Source organism: Camellia sinensis, unplaced genomic scaffold (genome assembly GCF_055761805.1).
Source record: "Camellia sinensis isolate YWXY unplaced genomic scaffold, ASM5576180v1 Unanchor3, whole genome shotgun sequence".
In the NCBI taxonomy this organism is placed as follows: domain Eukaryota; kingdom Viridiplantae; phylum Streptophyta; class Magnoliopsida; order Ericales; family Theaceae; genus Camellia; species Camellia sinensis.
The window spans coordinates 19,137,149-19,157,874 of NW_028129178.1; positions in this window are offsets into that span (position 1 = coordinate 19,137,149).

Consider the following 20,726-nt stretch of genomic DNA (forward strand, 5'->3'; position numbering starts at 1 on the left):
GGCTTGTATGGTGTCATACCAAAACTAGAGTGTAAGCTGTGGTTGTAAGCAAGCTCTGCCAACAATGGATAGATCTTCCAAATTCTCTGAAAAATCTACTGCATATATTTGGAGCATTTCTCCCAAAAGTTCTTTCTGATTATACATCAATTTGCAAATGAAAAGTAGCGCTGACTCACAATTCAGTTCCCATTGCCTCTCGAAGGCTTGTCAGAATTCAAACGCATTTTAGGATTCCTGTCTAAAACAATAGATACTGGGACCCCATGCAAACGAGCAATCTTATTGATGTAAACAGTGGCTAGTCTACAAACATCATACAAAAATTTTACAGGGAGGCAATGGGCAAACTTAGTAATTCTTCGTATAATAATCCAAACGAGACTTATACCTTGGGTGCTCAAGGTAGCCCCGCAATGAAATTCGTAGCCACACATTCCTATTTCCGTTCCGAAATGGAGAGAAGTCGAAGTAGTCTCGTCTACATCTGATGTTCAACTTCGACTTGTTGACACCGAAAACATTTGGACACAAATTCAATGATTTCCTTGTCACAGAAGTTCAATTCATTTTCCAACAATTCCACAATTCACAATCTAATTCGGTATTTAGTTCAGTGACTCATCATAGTTACCCAAGGTTAATCAAAAGTCTTCAGGAGTATAAAGTTGATCCAGATACTGATTTCCGAATCAACAAAGGTAGCATCGAAGCAATTACCCATACAATGCACATAGTCCATATATCCCTATAATACTGATTGTAAAGTACAATAACATCGAAGCAGTCGATTTCTACCACTATACACGTGTTCTCAATTCATTCAACAGTTTACGGTTTATAATTTAGTTCAATATTCAATCCCCTGTTCCATCGAGTCTTTCCACATTATCTGATAGTTGTCAAAAGCATAAGGCAATTCACATACAAATCCCCATGGTGTTAAAGGTAATATTAAAAAAACAGCCAATCACATGTTAAACACAATTTACACATCCTCAGAGCCCCGATTGCAAAATATAATAGCACTGAGCAGTTATTTGCACAAGGCGTATTGAATTCACACACTTACGGATAATCAGGGTTTCTTGGATATTAATAACATCTACATAATACCAAAGGATGACATTCCGGACAAAATAAGGGAATAATCGTCTCGGAATCAAAGCACACCCATTTACGACCGTCGGTGGCCGACCCGAGATCGATTAGACAAACCTACCCGTACAAAACCGTCGGTGGCAAAAGAGATATCTCAACAAAGGTGCTACACAGGCTTAACGTCCTCTAGCACGAAAGGATGTCTCAAGAATGTCATCAAAACAAACACAATACCACTCACCATAACCTGATTTTCCAAAATCCGATAACACAGAAGCAGACATATGAAACATATTCTGATTAGTCGAGGATAAATATTCAGCACCGTTTACAATCAAATCAATCTGCTGTCATCGGTTTCCATAGCGTCAAATAAGCAAGAATATGATAGCATACAAGCATTGTTCCTTACGACACCCAATCACTGGATTTGCACAATCCAGTTCATTTTTAACACATACGTCCTCAATAGTTGAAGGTTGGTTCTCAATGGTGTTCATGGTAAGATCGGTCTGTTGATAGCCCGCATAAGGTCTTCTAAGTAAGTCAAGTATTCCAAACGGATTCAAGTTTTGGGTCTATCAGTTTTCTTGCCAAGAATAACCTGGTTATTTATTTATAAGAAATTCTTAATTTCCCTTAACAAATTCAAATTCAATAGAGGGTCTTATCAAATCAATCCAAGCAAAGGTCTCATCAAATCATATCCAATGAGGGTTCTACCAGGCCAAATTAGACAAAGGTTCTATCGGATCGAATCAAATAAAAGTTTTCTCAAATAGGGTTCATTTGGTTCTGTAAGGCATACTTCGTTGCTTAGGTACATAGTCGATGGTTTCACAACTGTCCTAAGTTCATCAGTTCTCAAAGTCATATCAGAGTCATTCATCACAACTGTTTATATCAAAGTATTTCGAGTCATGTACAATATGGCATTGTCCACATAAGTTCAGGTGTAGTTGCATATGCATGCAGTTGTTCATATCAAGAGGTATGCATCATAATTAATACAGCAGTTCCCAAATAAGTCTTATATGCAAGAACATGGTGCACAGTAACACATTAAACAAAGTTCCTCGGTTGCACATCAGATAGGGTCTGTTACGCAAAAGTTCCAAATTAGTCACAAATCATAGGTTTACGAGTTAAGCCCAATATAGTTACATAGCCCAGTCAATTTTCTATCAATCAAAATACATGGTCTCGCAATTATAGAGTTCATCATTTGGGGTGCTCAACTCAGTCACACAATCACAGAGTCATAATTCCAGTGGTTTATTCATTTGAAGGCAATAATATAACAAATCACCCTGAGCATAGGTTTAGATGTACGTGTGCATATACAGAGTCAATCAATATCCCAATGCGTATTTCGCAATTTCCCAAATGGAGCATATACCTTCAATGAATACGGTCTCGATCTTGTGGGTCTAACCAATCTAGATACACATGTAGCAGGTATGAAAGAATATGCCGACCCGAATCAAATAATATCCCAAGCAAGGGTGTACACATGTACTAATTTAGAATCAATCAACACATATGCATTCGTTTATAGACAGTATAAATACTTGGAATAACGGTCACAATATTCTGAGCGCTTTCTGGGATGAGTGTGATTACTCTATCCTAATTAGCAATTCCTACCATTGGTACGAATCTAGCTGAGGCAGAAGATTTATTCACATTTTGTTCAGTTTGGGGACAGTTCCTTACCATATCGTCCATTTTACCACACCTATAACATGCCCCAGAAATTCGATAACAAACTCCTCGGTGTTTCTTACCACATTCATTACATGTTGGTGCTGTATTCCTTGTAGAGTTTGAAGTGCGCGAGGATCCCGTATTTCACTTTTTAAATGACCTCTTCTTTGAGAAAAGCCTTGTCTCTTGCTTTTCCATTCAGAAGATCGGTTCATGTTAGCTTTAGTCATCAGTGTTCGGTCTAGCACCTCAACACATTTTGTGACTTCCAATACATTCACTTGGTGCTCTCGCACTGGTGGTGGCAAAGGTTCTTGCCGTAGCGGCAACTGATACTGTTGTCTTAAGATCTTTGCCATTTCTTGTAATGTTCTTTCCAGTCTATCAAGTCGGGTTATGGAAGAGTCTGCCAACTCACATGCCCTTACCTTATCCACGATCTACACAAATTCTTATTAAGCCATGCCAAATAAGGAATGCCCAATACAGAAATAAACATAGATACACATAGGTGCATTCGCGCATAGGCACGCCGTTATATTCTCATCTTACGTATCATCAAGGCACAATTAATCATATGCAAAATAGACGATCGCATACTTATCAGATATCGCGTGTAGAACACTTACTAGATAATTATACACTTAGATCATAGTCATGTTCCACATAGACACCCATTTGCAGAATCGAATGCACACAAGCAACTTTTCATGATTCATATGTTCATGTCTGTGCATTATAACAAAACAAACTTGTTGTACACATTAGTGCAACAATTCATATCTCATATAATCACATGTTCTCAATGCTTACATCATGTACTTACCAAATGGATGCATCTTAAGTCTTTTCTAGACATCTTATGGCTCATTTGGACAAGTGTGTGAGTTATTAACTCGTGCTTTGATACCACTCTGTCATGATCCGAACCCGCCACCATGGGTTAAGGACATAACCGGCCAGTAATCGATGGATTACCTACGGCCTCAAACTAAGTCAGACATAACTCAACAGAGTAGAGGGACCAAACGGAAGCAGAATTTAAAACTTTGTCCATAGAGCTGTGCTTACATGGCACATCATAATGGACTATACATGTACATATTAATAACTCATATCAAAATACAGTGACATGAAGTTCTGTACATACAGGATCATTCAAATCTAGGTCAGCCAATCAAAACTATATACAACGTATCCAAAGTCCTCGCCAACATGACAAAATGACGCAAGATAGCAAAAGGGCGAAGACATGTCTCGTGCGTGAGACGCAAGGGCTGACTCCTCAAAACCTTCGTTATTCCACACAGACTTCACTGAGGCTGGGTTTGGACCGCTCTTGGCTCACCTACATACACATGAATGAGCGTGAGCGAAAGCTCAATGAACAATATCGAATAAAGAAAGTACATTAGAACAACATACGACAAACGGCCTTGGACCCAATTCATATTCTATCGAATATATATATATATATATATATGTATACATAGGCAAGTGACTGCAGTTCCAAACATATCAGACGGCCTCAGGCCCAATCCATTCATGTCGAACTGGCCTTTGGCCTATTCATACTTTCATTAGTGTTCATTAGTGTCAAACTGGCCCTTGACCCATTCATTCTATCTTTCAGATCATACTGGCCTCTAGGCCATTCATTCTATCATTCAGATCATACCGGCCTCTGGCCCATTCATTCTATCATTCAGATCATACTGGCCTCTAGCCCATTCATTCTGTCATGTCAAACTGGCCTTTGGCCCATTCATTCATTCATTCGTGTCAGACTGGCCTTTGGCCCATTCATTCATGTCATACATGTCAAACTGGCCTTTGGCCCATTCACTCATTCATTTATGTCAAACTGGCCTTTGGCCCATTCATTCATATCATGCATGCCAAACTGGCCTTTAGCCCATTCACTTTATCATTCATGTCAGACCGGCTTTCGGCCCATTCATATTTTCATTCATGTCAAACTGGCCTTCGGCCCGTTCACATTTTCGTATCGAACTGGCCTTTGGCCCGTTCGCTCTTTAGGCATAGCAAACGTTTGTCCACCATTCAAATTAATAGACTTATAGGAAGCTAAGCAATTGGACAATTAGCATATTCCATATATCTTTATTAAGATACTACTCACAGTGATCGGTTGGTTGGTTTGCCCTGGAGCTTGACCCTACACATCATAACACATACGGGTCACAAATGATTCAATCCGTTCTTTAATTCACATATTCCTCTTTAGGCTTTATTCTTGTCCCTTTAATTCATTTACAATGCTTAATGCATGCCTAAGAGTATTTAGAAGTGAAAGAGAACGGAAAATGAAACACTAAACGCACTTTCAAAATTTCCAGAAACATGGTCCCTGCTCGAGCGTGGACTTCCCTGCTCGAGCGGACCCTTGAGGCCTGCAAAAGTACTGGTTATGCCATATTTACGCTCGATCGCGAATTCTGGCACTCGAGCAGATGTCCATGTCTGTAAAAATGCTGGAGCCCGTTTTTCCCGCTCGAGCGTACATAAAAAATTCTGGGTTTTTTAGAATGGTTCTTGAGCTCAAATTCAACATTCCAACCCACATTTCTTGCATACAATGGTTCAAACTTTATATAAACATGTACTAACATGGTACAAACACCAAATTATAACACAATGAAACTCAATTCCTTGAATTACTTACATGCATGCCTCAAATTGACCCAACTCATCACCTACACGTTAAATTCAAACATTGAAACTCACACCTCCATGATTTGCATATGCATGTGGGAGATACTCACTATTCTGAACTTAATTGGTGAAGAGATGATCAAATACATGGACTTAAACCAAAAATTCAACATGGATCATACACATTGTGCTCAAATATGGAAATTCGAAGCAATTTCTTACATGCATGTACATATTTTCTTCCAATTCAACAAAACCAACTTAACTCATGTTCCTTATCATCATTCAACTTGGAATCTACAATTTACAAACTAAAATTCATGAGTCAAGAGTTGATTACTCACCTAGGAGCCTTAATCTTCCCAATTTATGATCAAATCTTGAGTTAGTCTTCAATTTATTCAAGCTTTTTGAGCTAGTCTTCAAATTTGGTTCTCTCCCATTCTAGAGAGCCAAAATCAGCCAAAATGTAACAAAGGAGAGAAATTGAGTGTGTAGTGACTATTTAATATAAGTCCCACTAATCACACTTATAAATATTAAATAATTAGGCACTATATCATTAATTTAATCTATTTAATTCGATCCGAATCAATTTTTAATTAAATTTCACCGTAGGCTCTAAAAATTACGCTAATCACAATGGCATAATCAATTTCGGGTATTGTGGCCGATATGGCCTTCAATTTAAATTCCAAAGCAGATAATCAAACAGATATTCCTACGGTAAACAGATAGAAATTTAAAACCACATATTTTCACATAAATGGCACACATAAACATACCAAACACATAATCATATTCATAATAAGGACCAATTAGCATGCTACGAAACAGGGTTATCACAGATACCATGTTAGAATAGTAGAGAGAGAGAGAGAGAGAAATAATATGTATTGTATTGAATGTATTGTATTGAATAATATTGACCTATACAATAGAAGATCTATATATATAGGCTGAGAAAGAATATCCTATTAGAAATCTAATTATGAGAAAGAGTATCCTATAAGAGACCTAACTATGGCAATACCTAATATATCTAGGAAATCAATGCCTAATATATGTATGAACATATACCATATATATATATTAACAAGGACAAAAAAATAAAAAAAATAAAAAAAAACATGAAATATCCAGCACACACCAGCTAATACCAAAATATCCTTAGTTTAATAATTTAAACTTTAAAATGATACAACTTTTAATCTGAATATCGTTTTTTAATAAAATTAGTATTTTTGGAATCTATGGTCCAGATCTATCAAATAAAATTCATGTTGGCAATAAAATTCATTAAAAAAAATAATAAAATTTTTATCGTTGAAATTAACATCAATAGTAAAATTTTATTATGTTTTACAATAAATTTTACTTTCAAATTTTAACATTTATATAGTAAAATACCATAATCATTGCTACAAATTCAATAATCAATTAGAAAAATGTATCTTCACTATGAGTTCCTAAACAAATTACACAAAAGCACATTACCCAAGTAAAATTTTACTATCATTATTTGAATAGGAAATCCCCCCCCCCCAAAAAAAAGCAAACAAACAAACAAAACAAAACAAAACAAAACAAAACAAAAAGAGTACGTATTACAAAAGCAACCATAATAAACAATAATAAATTATATCTCAAACAATAATCCAATGAAACTCCAACTCTACCTCGAACAACTATTGAATTTATAACAATCTAACAAATTTAGTTTATGAATATATGTACAGACATACATATGCATGTATAAGATGTATATGTATGTGTATTTAACATTTGAAAGAAGTTTATAAAAGATATATATATAAATAAATAAAAAAAGCTGGAGTTATTATTGTTCTAAAATAGTTCTAAAAAAAATGATAAAAATCTAGAAACAACACATAGATTTTACATATAGCATGGAATCATCAAGAAACAAATAACAAGTTGTTTTAGATAAAGAGAAAATAGTGAATAATATTGGAGGGCAAGATCGTCCATAAAAAGATGGAAACAATTTTTTTTGTCCTTGAGGAAGGAAACACTACTTATTGAGAAGGTTTACAAAATAACGTAGTTAGGGCTGCCATTTTCACTAAAAATGGGCTTAACAAAAGGGTTTTGGCTAAAAAATCCTTAAAAATATTGGCATGCAAGTAGGGGTGAGTAGCGGATATACCGATCCGCCAAAACCGACTGAATCGAACCGATCCACTGCATTTTGAACGGATGCGTGATGACGAGCGAACGGTTGCGGATTGATTTTCTCAAATCCGCCAATTTGACGGACGGATGGCGGATTTGAGATTCCTTTAGCTGCAACTGAACCGCCAAACCGCGAGTACCCCTAATAATTTAAAATACTTTATGTTTTCAATTTGTTTAAATATTTTGTTTGTATTTTCAATTGAAAAATAGTTTAAATATTCTGTTGAAAAAAAGTTTTTAAATTGAATATATTTTTTGAATTGAAAAAAATAAACGTATTATTTATTTATATTTTTTGGTTTTTAAATTTAACTCTAAAAATAATAAATAGAAAATATGATATATATGCTGAGTGGTTTTTGTTTCCAAAAACATATATAGATGTAACAATACAGAGACATGCAATGTCTACTACTGCCATGCTCATGGTTTTGGTGGTTTGAATTGTTATTATATTTTAAGAACCACAAATTGTAATACTTTATGTGGATGAATTATGCTGTGATTGTAATATGTGGATGAGCCATACAGTGATTGTGATATTCTAAAGTTTCAAACTTTCTTTTTTTGAATGAGACATACAGTGATTGACTGTAATACTCTTTTTTTTTTTTTTTTTTGAGGAAGTGCACAAGTTGAATTATATTAAAAATTTATAAAATCTTAAACCACCAAACCGATTTGCATCCATCCGCCAATCTGCTCAATCCATATCCGCCGAATTGGTGGACAGATGCGGATTGATTTTCTCCAATCCACCAATCTGGCGGACGGATGGCGGATTGGAAGTTCCATGACCGCAACCGACCCGCGCCCACCCCTAATATATAGGCATACGGTAAATTCTACTTACACAACATATTTATCTCTTTACATCTTTCATTTGAGATTTTTTTTTTCTTCTAATTTTATCCATGTATGAAATTACCTTTCAGGACAAAAAAATAAAAATTAAGTAAATTTGATTATCTTTGTACACCCATTATACTTCAATCCTTCTTTTCTTCCTTTCTCATTTCTTCTTCTCTATTATACATTTACTTTAAAAAATTGAGAATCATAGTGTTTTAATTATAAAAAAAGGCAATGAACGAAGAAATGGTGGTGAAAGACTAGCAAAAAAATGAAATTGTGAGTTTTTTCTTTATTTTTTATGTTTTCATTTCGTTTTTATTCAATAATAACCTACTGCCAAACAAAAAATACATGTCCGGTAACCACTGCTAAACAATTTTCTGTTTCATTTTTTTGACATTTTTGCTTTTATTTGTGTGTGTGTGTGTGTGGTGTTTTGAAGGATTGTGCTTCTATTCATTGCAATAAGGCTAATAGTGCATTGTTAATGATTCGTTAGATTTATTTGCTTCTTGGTCATCTGGTACATCTGAAAGCAAGTAATTGGATTCGTTTTCATCTTCCGTATGTTAATGGAAAGGAGAAAGCATATACTACTCATATTGCTCAATTCCGTACGCTTGTTAGACCTAATGTAGTAACTACAAAAACTATTAATATAGATGGATTGTGATAACATCTCAGTTTGTTTATATAGATATTTGTACATTTCATGCTTTTATGATTGCTTGATGTTTTAAGAAAAGTGAATCTGTAAACGTGCAGTAGCAGATTCCTGGACAAATATAGTTTGTTCGACAACATGACACCAGAATGATCCAAATTGTTTGGCAATGTATAATCCAATAGACCCATCATAAATTTAGAAAAAAATATATATATTTTACGGAAAGCGAATTTGTAAACGTGCAACAACAGATGGTTGTACAAATATATTTTGTTCAGTAACATAACACCGGAGTAATTAAAATAGAATATGTATAATGAAAAAAATCTGTAGGGGTTTTGAAAAATGATTAATTCAGGATTAGTTTTGGTATTATAAGGGTTGTAATGAGAATTTCAATTTTTTCTTAATGGTGTAATGAGAAAATAAGTGTAAAGAGGTAAAATTGTAGTGTAAATTGAATTTCCCTAGGCATACCCAGGTTAAAATAATTTGGACAGATAGATTAGGAAAATTTAGCCAAAACCTCTCCATTGAACCCTTGATTGGTGAAAAAGATAGCCCAATTTATTTTGTTTCATAAACCCCCTAAGGAGAAAGAGGAGTGATGGAGACCCCCTCCAATCACCACCCTCACCACCCCCACACACATGTGGCAGGTGGTGATTGGAGGACAAGGAAAACAAAAAAAAAAAAAGAAAAAAGAAAATCCAACCGATGAGAGAGATGGAGGGGTCAAAGGGGGTGGAAAAAAAGGGGGTCTTAGACATTTTTGAAGGAGGAAATACATAATTGAGTAAAAATAAAGTAAAATATTTGTTTTTTCTTGGACAATGTTGCTAGAATAATATGTTACTGTGAGACAAAGTAATATTACTGTTTATATCAATTTTGACAGTAATAAATTTTTTTTAAAAAAATAATTTTATAGTCAATATGGATCTCATTTGATAGATCTTAATAACAGAATTATAAAAATACTAATTTTTCTAAAAATTAACATTTACATCAAAAGTTATATTATTTTAAAATTTAATATTTTAATAATAGTAGTGTGTGTTGGACGTTTTAAGATTTTTTTTTTTTTTTTTTTTTTTTTGTACTTGTCTTTAATGTATGAAAATTTTTATTATGAAGGGATTTTGACCAAACAAAAATGCTAGAGATATCAAACATTCTACCAAAAGTTTTACCAAATGTCTCACATGGGTGCGGGAGCCACATGGGACCCACATTGTGTGGGTTCCACACCCATATGAGACATCTGGTAAAACTTTTGGTAGAATATTTGAGATTTCTAGCATTACTCTTGACCAAATCCCCCTTAAAAATATAGGGACAAATAATGTCACAACCCAAACCCGCCTCTAAAAGTTCGGGCATGACCTATGCAGAAGCGGACATAAAACCTGATGTACATAATATATGGGGCCTGAACGGAAGCATTTAATATTACAAAATAACATAGAATAACATCCATTGAGCTAAAACTAACATGCCAGGATCACATACGTGAAAGCCATTTATCTATATACATACCCATATATATAAACGAGCGTATATCCGAACATTGGTAAAGAAGGGGGTATATACATACATTTTAACCTTAAGTAAATAATTAAAGTGCAAGCCAAAATCTTAACAAAACTTCACATAAATGCATGGGCTTGGTCTGGGAGTCTGGGCATACTGAGGTTGATAATTGAAGGGTGAGCATCAAGGGTTAAGACAGACTTCCATAGTAATTACCTACAGAACAGACATAATATAAAGTGAGCGAAGCTCAGTGAATAATAGTACATAAATGATTCAATGCTCAACTTGAAGTATAATACATATCAATGCATACATAAATAAAGAGGGCATAAGGTTAATTGATTCTGCACTAATTTCATTACGGCCTTAGGCCCAGTCTTGAAACATAATCACTTAAAACATAACATCTTGAAACATAATGGCTTTAAGCCCTTGAATAGAGTGGCACTAGGCCCTTAAACATATTGGCATTAAGCCCTTGAATGTGTTGGTATTGAACCATTGAACTCGTGTGTATGAACTCAAGAGTTGGCTCGCACGGATTCTAGAGGTGACTCGCATTGCAGCACTTAGTTCCATATAACACTTTGTTTCATACTAACAGATCTTACAGATCATACAAAATGGCCATAGGCCTCATAACTTTCACAGAATAGCTTTCAGCCTCATAACTTTCACATATGTATGGACTCAATAGGTGACTCGTACGGATTCTAGAGGTAACTCGCACAGCAGCACTTAGTTCCGTACAACACATTGCTCCATACCAAAAATATAGAATGGCCTCTGGCCTAATGGATCATATAGAATGGCCATAGGCCCAGATTGGCTTTAAGCCTAGTTCATATATGTATGGATTCGAGAGGTATCTCACATGGACTCTAGAGGTGTCTCACAATGTAGCACTTAGTTCCAAGTAGCACTTTGTTTCATACCAGTAATTAATAGGTCTTACAGACCAAACCATACATATCATGTCAAACCATAAACGGAAACAAATTCATACATATGCATTATACTTGAATCATAAACATAAATCAAAATTCATACTTGATTATACTTGGCACTTCGCTAGCGCTAACAAATCAATATAAAGCATTCTTGTTAGTTCCATAAAGGAATCCCCCGATACTGAGAACTTATAACATACATGAACTTGTAACATACTTAAACTTGTGCATACTTGAACTTGTAACATATATAAACTTGTAACATATGTAAACTTGTAACATCCTTGAACCACGGTATTATTACCCCCGGGTAAGGGCCGTGTGCTACGGATGTCATGAGTACTTTACATATATGGACAACTGTTCATTAAGTCAAAACGTAACATATCAGAACATAGAGCATTTCTTGTTATATCATGTTGTAGACACCCCATTTTTGACCGACCTTAACACTCAGACGTCACCAATTGAGCGCTCAGTGATGGTGCATGTTGTGTTCGTTCTGAGGTTTCAGAGTCTCGGCTGCGAGCCTTGCCTCCGGACTTCGGGGCTCTTTTGTGCTTTGCCTCGGTTTGTGAACCAGGTCCTGTTTTCTCTTCCTAAAGGGAGGGAGAGGTCTCGTAGACCATCTCTCAGTGGCCGTAGGCTACGTTTCGTGGTTGTAGGCCATTTTTCCCGTTTGGAGACCAGTTTTCAGTTTTCGGAGCCGCCGGCCGTGTGCCTCGGTTCGGGACCGCTTAACTACCTCCGTTTGCTCCGGGTTTTGGCACACACCTTGTTTCCTCTCTTTTGAGGGACACTGTGGCCCGAGAGACCACCTTCATGGTCACACGCCACTTCCAGTACCTAATAGCCTGTTTTCGGGGCCCCGAGCCGCATGTTTTGGCCCCCGAACCCTCGTTTTGCATCGGTTATGGTTCATTTTTGGTATGGACCCTATTTTCATTGTTTGGGAGGTGGTACTATAGTGGGAGACCAGTAATTCTTTTGGAAATCATTTTCTCTCTCCTCCAGTTAGTTTTCTTGACAGAAAGCTGGTTTTCCTCGCTTTTGGGCCATAATTTCTGGTCTCCCATACCACCATTGTGTTGTACTCATCTGGGAGGCTACCAATATGGGTAGGCCGACCAGCTTTTCTTCCTGACCCTTTTGAACCTTGCTAGAAAGCTGGTTTTCCTCTCCCCTGGGCCACAATTTCTGGTTTCCCACCATACATTTGTATTCTACTCATCTAGGAGGCCACCTTTCTAGTATGGCCGACCAACATTTCACCTTGACCCTTTTGACCCCTGGTCGGCTGACCAGGGGAAGTGGTCGGCCGACCACCTAGGCTGGTCGGCCAAGCTTCAGCTTTTTGGCCTTCTTGAGTGCAACACAGCTGTGCCAGCTGTGAAACACTTGACCCTTCCTCCGGGATTTTGAGCCTTTTGTTTGTCTTCTTAAGGAAGATTTGATCTTTTTTCTTAGCTTTAAGGAGAAGCTTGACCCTTTTGTCAAGCTTCTTGAGGAGGCTTGACCCCTTTGGTCTAGCTTCCTCAAAAAGCTTGACCCTTTTGGTTAAGCTTCTTTGAGAAGCTTTGACCCTTTCTTGATGTTTCTCCAAGAAGCCTTGGCTATCTTCCTCTATAAAACAAACCTTCCCTCTCCATTTGCAAGGGTTAGAAAATTTAGCCAAGGCATATACATACTCTCCTCCATATCTCTCTCATCCAAGCTCAAATACTCCATTGTTCTTGGCCATTACACCACACCTCCTAGCACAACACCTCCACCATCCATCCAAGCACCTTGGAGCTATTTTTCAGAGGTTGAAGGCTCACCTTCTTGGTCCAGAACTTGCTGCATTGCTGTGCTACAATGGTAAGTCATCATTTCTCCCATTTTTGCATTATTTTGCTTCATAACTTAGCCCTATTCGCAAACATTTTTGGGTTTCGTCTTAAACTGAAAAGTGTCTTATTTTGAGCTCCTCTTAAAGTTTTTTTAAGGATACTTTTCTGTTTGAGCTCATCTACCTCCTTGTATGCTCCATTCCTCTTTGTAGGCTTATTTTGCTTCCTATCTTAGCCTTACTTGCAAGCATTTTCGAGATTTGTCATAAACTGAAAAGAGTCTTATTTTGAGCCCCTCGTGAATTTTGATTAAGGGCATTTTTCTGTTGGGGGTCATCTACCCCCTTGTATGCTTGTTTGCATCATGTTTTGAGGCTTGCATCTAGGCCTTTGTTGCATGCTTTGTTTGGCCTTCCAGCAACTGAAATCCAGTGGATTTTTAGTGGCTATCACGCTATTTTGAGAGACAAAATCAGAGGTGGGTGACCCACTCTCTCCTTGTCTTGTTTGTTGGCCCTTTTGGCCTTCCAAAGGACCCCCATTTTGCATGCTTTGAAGTCTTGTTTCAGGCCATTATTTGTGAGTTTTTAGGTCTATCTTAACTCTGTCCAGAGCCCCTTTGGCCATATTTTGTGTCTATCATGCATGTGTGGAGCAATCCTCCTCAAGGCCTTTTAAAGGGGCTTTCATTTGCATGCTTCATTGACCCATTCTAGGGCCTTTTTGGTGGGTTTTACGACCCTCATAACCTATTTCTAGAGTTTGTTTTGCCATTTGGTGTGTCCGTCATATAGGTGTGGAACAACCCCTTGCATGGCCCTCCAAAGGAGCCCATCATTTTTGCATACATTGACTGAGTTTCAGCGGTTATTTGGGCATACTTTAGTATACCATATTGCTATGTTTGGCTGGTTTGGTGACCTCTCTTGTGCTTCATATATATGTAATGTAAACCATGCTTACTAGCCTATGTTGCATTTTGTTTTAGCCCTTCATGTTAGCACTTTTTGGCCATGCTTAGAACTGATTTGGTGCATGTTTAGGACTGCCTTGGCTCTGTTTTCATACCTCATGGTCAATTAATGCTTGCTTTGCATACTTGTGGTTCAATGCATTTGCCTAGTTTTGAGTTTTGGGGCTTATTTCGGGCATTGGGTGACATGTTTCCATGATTTGGGACCATTGAGCATCTTATTTCAGAGCTGAAAATTGCATGTTTGTATGCTATCTTTCATCCCTTGCCATGCTTTGGTAGAGTGGCATTTGATGCCTTAGGATCGGTCCCTTGCATCGTGCATGTTTGCATGTGTTTCGGTTGTCTCATTTCCATCATATGGCTACTGATTTGAGTGTGGCTGAGGTCCACTCATATTGGTTTAAGTCCATATTGCATTGTGTATGCCATTTGGTTTATGTTGTTGCATGTTTGACCATCGCATTGTGTATGCTTTGATTATGCCTTTGTGTATGTCCATCTTCGTATGCGTGCATTGTGTATGCCATATAGCTCATGTGCATTGTGTATGCCATTTTAGTCCATAGCACTGCGTATGCTAGGTTGCATGTGTGCATATCATCCCTCGCATGCCAGCATGATTAGGTTGCATTGCATTTAGGGTTGCATGTTAGTCGCATTGTGTATGCCATCTCATTGCATTGTGTTTGGAGTAGGGCTAGTCCAAACATGGAAAACAAGGGGCGTTTCGTACTCAAAGTGACGAAACGTGTCTTAATTTTCGGTCGACACTCTTGACTATCCATGATAGAGTTGTTGGCTTTAGATGCTTATTTGTGCGTTCATGTCACATCAAGTCGTGTAATCCGACTCCTCGGCCATCATGCATCGGGATGCGTGATTAGTGGTCCGAGGATTGAGGGTTACGCTCCCTAGTGCCTATGCTATGACGGGGAGAGTGGTCGAGCACACATTTGTTAAAAATACCTTGCCATGCTTCCCTAACCAGAATCTAGGGCCAGAATATGGTCGGCCGACCAGGTTTTCTGGCAGGCCGACCACCCTTTTTGGTCTCCACCACAAAGGGGTGGTTAGCAGTGGTCTCCCATGTCATTGGCTGGTCGGCAGTCCTCCCACAACTTCCCAGAGTGGAGTTTCAGCCTCTTGGAGCTTCGCGCAAGTTTCTGAAATAAATTGCACACAAAGGCGAGATGAAGCATCGCGATGGATTTCCCGATGAGGCGACTGGAGCATGCATGCATCCATTGTCATCCAAAACAGAGCCGAGGCAGTCATATTCATTTAGTTTACATGCTTATTTAGCTAGTTTGTTAATTAGTTAATGTCGTGTAATAATTAGCTGTAGCTCATTATTCATTCGGTTGTGTATTATTTATTCGGACCCTCCGAGGAGGGCAATGTTGTAATAAGTGTGCGTGTGTGTGATGTATGTCTTCCAACCCCACGTCTTTCTCCTTTTATTTACCAACTTATGATAGTTAGTTTAGGGCATGTTTCAATTAGCATCCTTATGCTTTGCATCTTTGCATTCATTCATCTGTCTTGCATGCACCGGGCTCGGCACATCATGCTAACTGCATTGTATTTCAATTCCGAGTTGGATACATGATCAATTGTTGCATTTCATATGCCATTTTAGAATAGCCGAGCCTATTGCAGTTGCATTTTTGCATGTGTTGCATTAGGCATTTCAGCATAGTTAGGATTCATGCATGATTTCTAATTAGCTTCTTTCTTTGGCTTGGAGTACTCGGTAAGTGTTTATGCTTTAGCATCCTTGCATGCGTGCGAGTGACTGCCATGATAGCATACTTACCTTGAGGATAACTGCTTATGTGATATAATTGCCTAAATGCCTGTGGGTGGAGGTTGGGTTATTTGAATTGGAACAATGCATTGAATGTGAATTTTAAGCCCACTTGAGAGTGACAAAATCATGTTTTCTAAGCCCACTTGAGGGTGGCAAAATCCGCATTTTAGCCTACTTGCGAGCAGGAAATCACTTTCAAAAACAAACATGAGATATTTTGTTCCAATTCAGGCGACCCAGTCTATACTTGTATGCTGTGCGCATCACATAGTAATTCTAGGCTAATAACCGGAATAAGAGCACATAATGTTTTCAAAACTCGATATTATGGTTAGTAGAGGCCGATCTTTGATCGGGCGAGCGGGGGTGCTCACGAAGAGACCTTCCCCAATCGTACCCAAGTTCCCGAGTCGAGACAACTTTGGTGATGACGGACACGTAGCCTTACGCACGAGCCAGGGTTTCCTAAATTCCCCCAAAATAAAATATTTAGGTGACGACTCTGTATCTGGCAAAGCAGTCCATGTTTGGCACTTCTTTCTAAGAATCAGTTTTTCAAAACGATTTATCAGATTTGGACTCTTTGATGATTCATCGGTCTTGCATTGCACTCTGCGAGATTAGATACAGGACTGTGACATTGAGTCCGAACTGTAGTAAGCCCAATGAACAAAACGGGATTTCCTCCCGGGACGTTCGGGGAGGTCTACACATGTCATTACAGTACACTTAACAAAGGCAGAACAGTTTACATCATAACGTGAGTCACATGACAAGGTCATTGATATTTAATTCTGTCTTCAGGTTGAGTCATCTGTAAATCAATCCGTTGTTTATCATAATGCTCAGCAAGTATTAACGTATAAAACAATCCGTGGTCTTAACTAATTATTCATTAAGAAATGGCGTAGTTCACTTGATCTATTAATGGCATATAGAAGCATACACCTTTGTTTGATCGTTCATATATGTTACCATAGTTGACTTGTACTTAACAGAGTACTAATGGTAGCCGTTACATCATTCACATGAGTTAACATAGTTAACTTAAGTTTAACAGGACATTCCTGATAATTATTAATGAGAGATAAGCACATTTACAGATTGAATGAGTTCAGAGATATGTGAATACCATGGTTCCATAGTGCTTATACGTTCCCTTTGTTCATCATGAATCACTATAGCTATTTTGCAAATAACAGAATGTTAGTCTTCTTTGTGAATAGTAATACCGCTCAATAATGCCTCTAGATTTTCCAATCAACACATTGTTAACTTAATTACTTGCAAGGAACAACATCTCAACAATAAAAATCATTAACGATAATTGAACGTACGACTACCGTACTACTACTCACAGTGATCAACTCCTGGTAGTAATAGGACGATGTTCTCGTCTCGACCTACAAGTACAGTGCACAACACATAGTGCCTGTTTGGCAGAACTTAAAAGCAGCTTATTTCAACTTTCAGCTTAATTTAAGCTATTTTGATGTGTTTGGTTTAGCTTATAGCTTATAGCTTATAGCTTTTTGGAAGTCAGAAATCAGCTTATTCTTTGAGTGGGGCAGGAGATACTTAATTTATAAGTCAGAAATCAGCTTATGTTCATAGTTATAAGTTATAAGCTGTTTAGGCATAAGCTATAAGCACTTTCCCACAGCTCTACCAAACAGGGCCATAATATGATATTAGACTCGATCCTTTACTTATTCTCTTTGATCGTTCAATCAATTAGCCATGGTGGTACCGAGCTCATTATTCCTTACTAAGTTATAATCCATGTCTCAGAAAACAGGAGAAATCGGTGGAAAATGGTTTAGGTGAAGAAATGGTACAAAACTGGTTGACAGAAAGTAAACAGTTGTCACTAATTTGGGCATAACTATTTCTGTATTTAGAATTTGGGAGTGAGACCACTTCCATTGGAAACTAGACTTCCGGGGCTTGATTTTAGGCTCAAGAATCACTCAAAATAGAGTCCGGATGCAAAAGATATGCTTGTTCAAAGTTACAAGGTAAAAACTGAAACAGAGCCGGTCGCTCATACGCCCACTTTGGCCGCTCGTGCGGCCCAATTCCGCTCGAGCGGAAGAATCCGGTCGCTCGAGCGCCCAAAAACAGAATAAAAACCTCTTTTTCTTCTTCATGTCCGCTCGTGCGGTGCCCATGGCCACTCATGCGGTCTGGGCAAAAAAAACCAGTCCGAAATTCACACAAAACCCAACTTAGAGAACACATAGCAAGGTTCAACATAGATCAATCTAACACAAACTAAAGCTCAAAATCACATGGAAACTTAATCATAAATCAACTTAAGTTCTTAATCACTTTGAATTCATAATTATAATTAATCATAATCCAATTCTATGGAATTCCAAACTTTCTTACACACACACACACACACACATATATAACCATGTGGTCATGAAATGAATTCAAGCTTAATAATAGAAGAAGTAGAATGCAATTCTCAGTAGATGATTCAAGTTAAGTTTAAACAATCAATTAACCCCAAGCGCACACACACAGGGCCACAATTACAAACCCTAAATTACATGAATCAAAAGGAAATTCTTACCCCACTCCATGACTAAGGTTACACAAGATGAATTAAATTTAGCTTGAGCTTGATTCTCTTAATTTCCTCTTAATCTCCCTTCTTCTTGATGAATTTCTCCTCTTCCCTTCAACCCTCTTCTTCTCTAAGTTTTTCTCTCCAGGAGATATTTTTAGGCAAGGTTCTTGACTCAAACATGTAAGGAACATAAACATATATGTATATCTAAAGGCAAATAAGGACAAAATTCAATCGTTTCATCATCCCAAATTGAAATTTCACAGAAAATCTCATTATAGCTTAAAAATCATGCAGATTCCAAATGTCAAATCAATTCCAGATTATCAAGCCTCTAAGGCTCTCAATTTCTGATTCAAACATTCTACTTGTAACAGATCTTTTTCCTTATTGAACAGATACACATTCATAAACATAGGATTCGCTTACTTAACTTAATTTAACATGGAATTTCACAATCAACATTTAAATGCACAGGACAAGGGACTGAAAATATATCAGAAAACATGTACGAGGGTCGGGTTATTACAAATAAATTGAACAAATAGTTAAAATTATTGAGACTCTTTAAATAATTTGGATAAACAAGTTCAAGTACGGGGGGAAATAGGTTCAAAAAATTTGCACAGAAAGATAAAAATATTGGCATAGATAAGTTAAAACAATTTAGTCAGATAAATTAAAACAATTTGAATAGTTATTCATAAGGTGTAAAAAAAAAAATATCGTTTATGGTATTATAACTTCAATATGATATGTCTTATTCACCAAAAAAAAAAACACTTCAATATGTCATAACTCTGTGCTCGGTAGTTTCCTTTTTTTAATTTTTTTTTTTATTTTTATTATTCCATTGTATTTATTTTTTTTAAAAAAAATTTATCCATCCAAAATTGCCAGAGGTGGTTTCAAGAGCTCACTTTCGCAGTTTATTTATTTATTTTAAAATTTCATATTCAATATTTCAAAGATCTTGACAAGACATACCCACAGATGTAATTTGTTAAAAAAAAAAGAAATGTAAAACTCAAGTTATGAGATTTTAAAATTTTTTAACACAAAAGAATGTCAAGAGTTGTCTTTGCCGCTACATGTTTAGACTTATCAACCTGGAAGTGCTATGCGTATATCCTTATAACCAACAAAGCCAAGAGAGATATACCCAACAAAGCCAAGAGAGAGAGAGAGAGAAAAAAAAAAGAAAAAAGAAAAAAAAGAGCATAATCTTACAAATTAGTCATTTACGAAATAGCATACAATACCATGTGGTACAACTTACATGGTGGTATTGCAAACCAGTTAATAAATTTTTTTTTAAAAAATTCAAGCCGAGACATGCTAATACTTGAGATTTATCTAATAATTTTTTCATTTTAACCATAATATTTCCATAATCTTCCTAACTTGCCAAGATTCATGCACTTCATTTTTTCCTTTTGCCTTTTTTAGTTGTGGACGTAGACCAGTGTTTTTTTGGTACACAGAACTTGCCAAGATTCAAAACTTGATATTCAGTCTGTTTCCCAAATTTAACAAATAGATTATTCAACACCATCCATTCTGACCAACCTCCATTGTATTTACACGCTATCATTTTTCTCCTCAGAACGTTCATTTCTTTTACAAATCTCCAAGACCGTTTAGAAAGTAGATTCATATTCAAAGGTTCAATTTGTCCTGATTTCCATACACCCACCCCGCCCACCCAATAAGCCTTGATGGTTAATGCCTTTTTCCAATTGACCAGGTTAGAAACCTTCTTTACATTCTTTCAATTCTCCTTTAAATCATTTTGGGAAGTTGGTTATTTAGTTTGCTATTTGACTTTTTGACAATTTT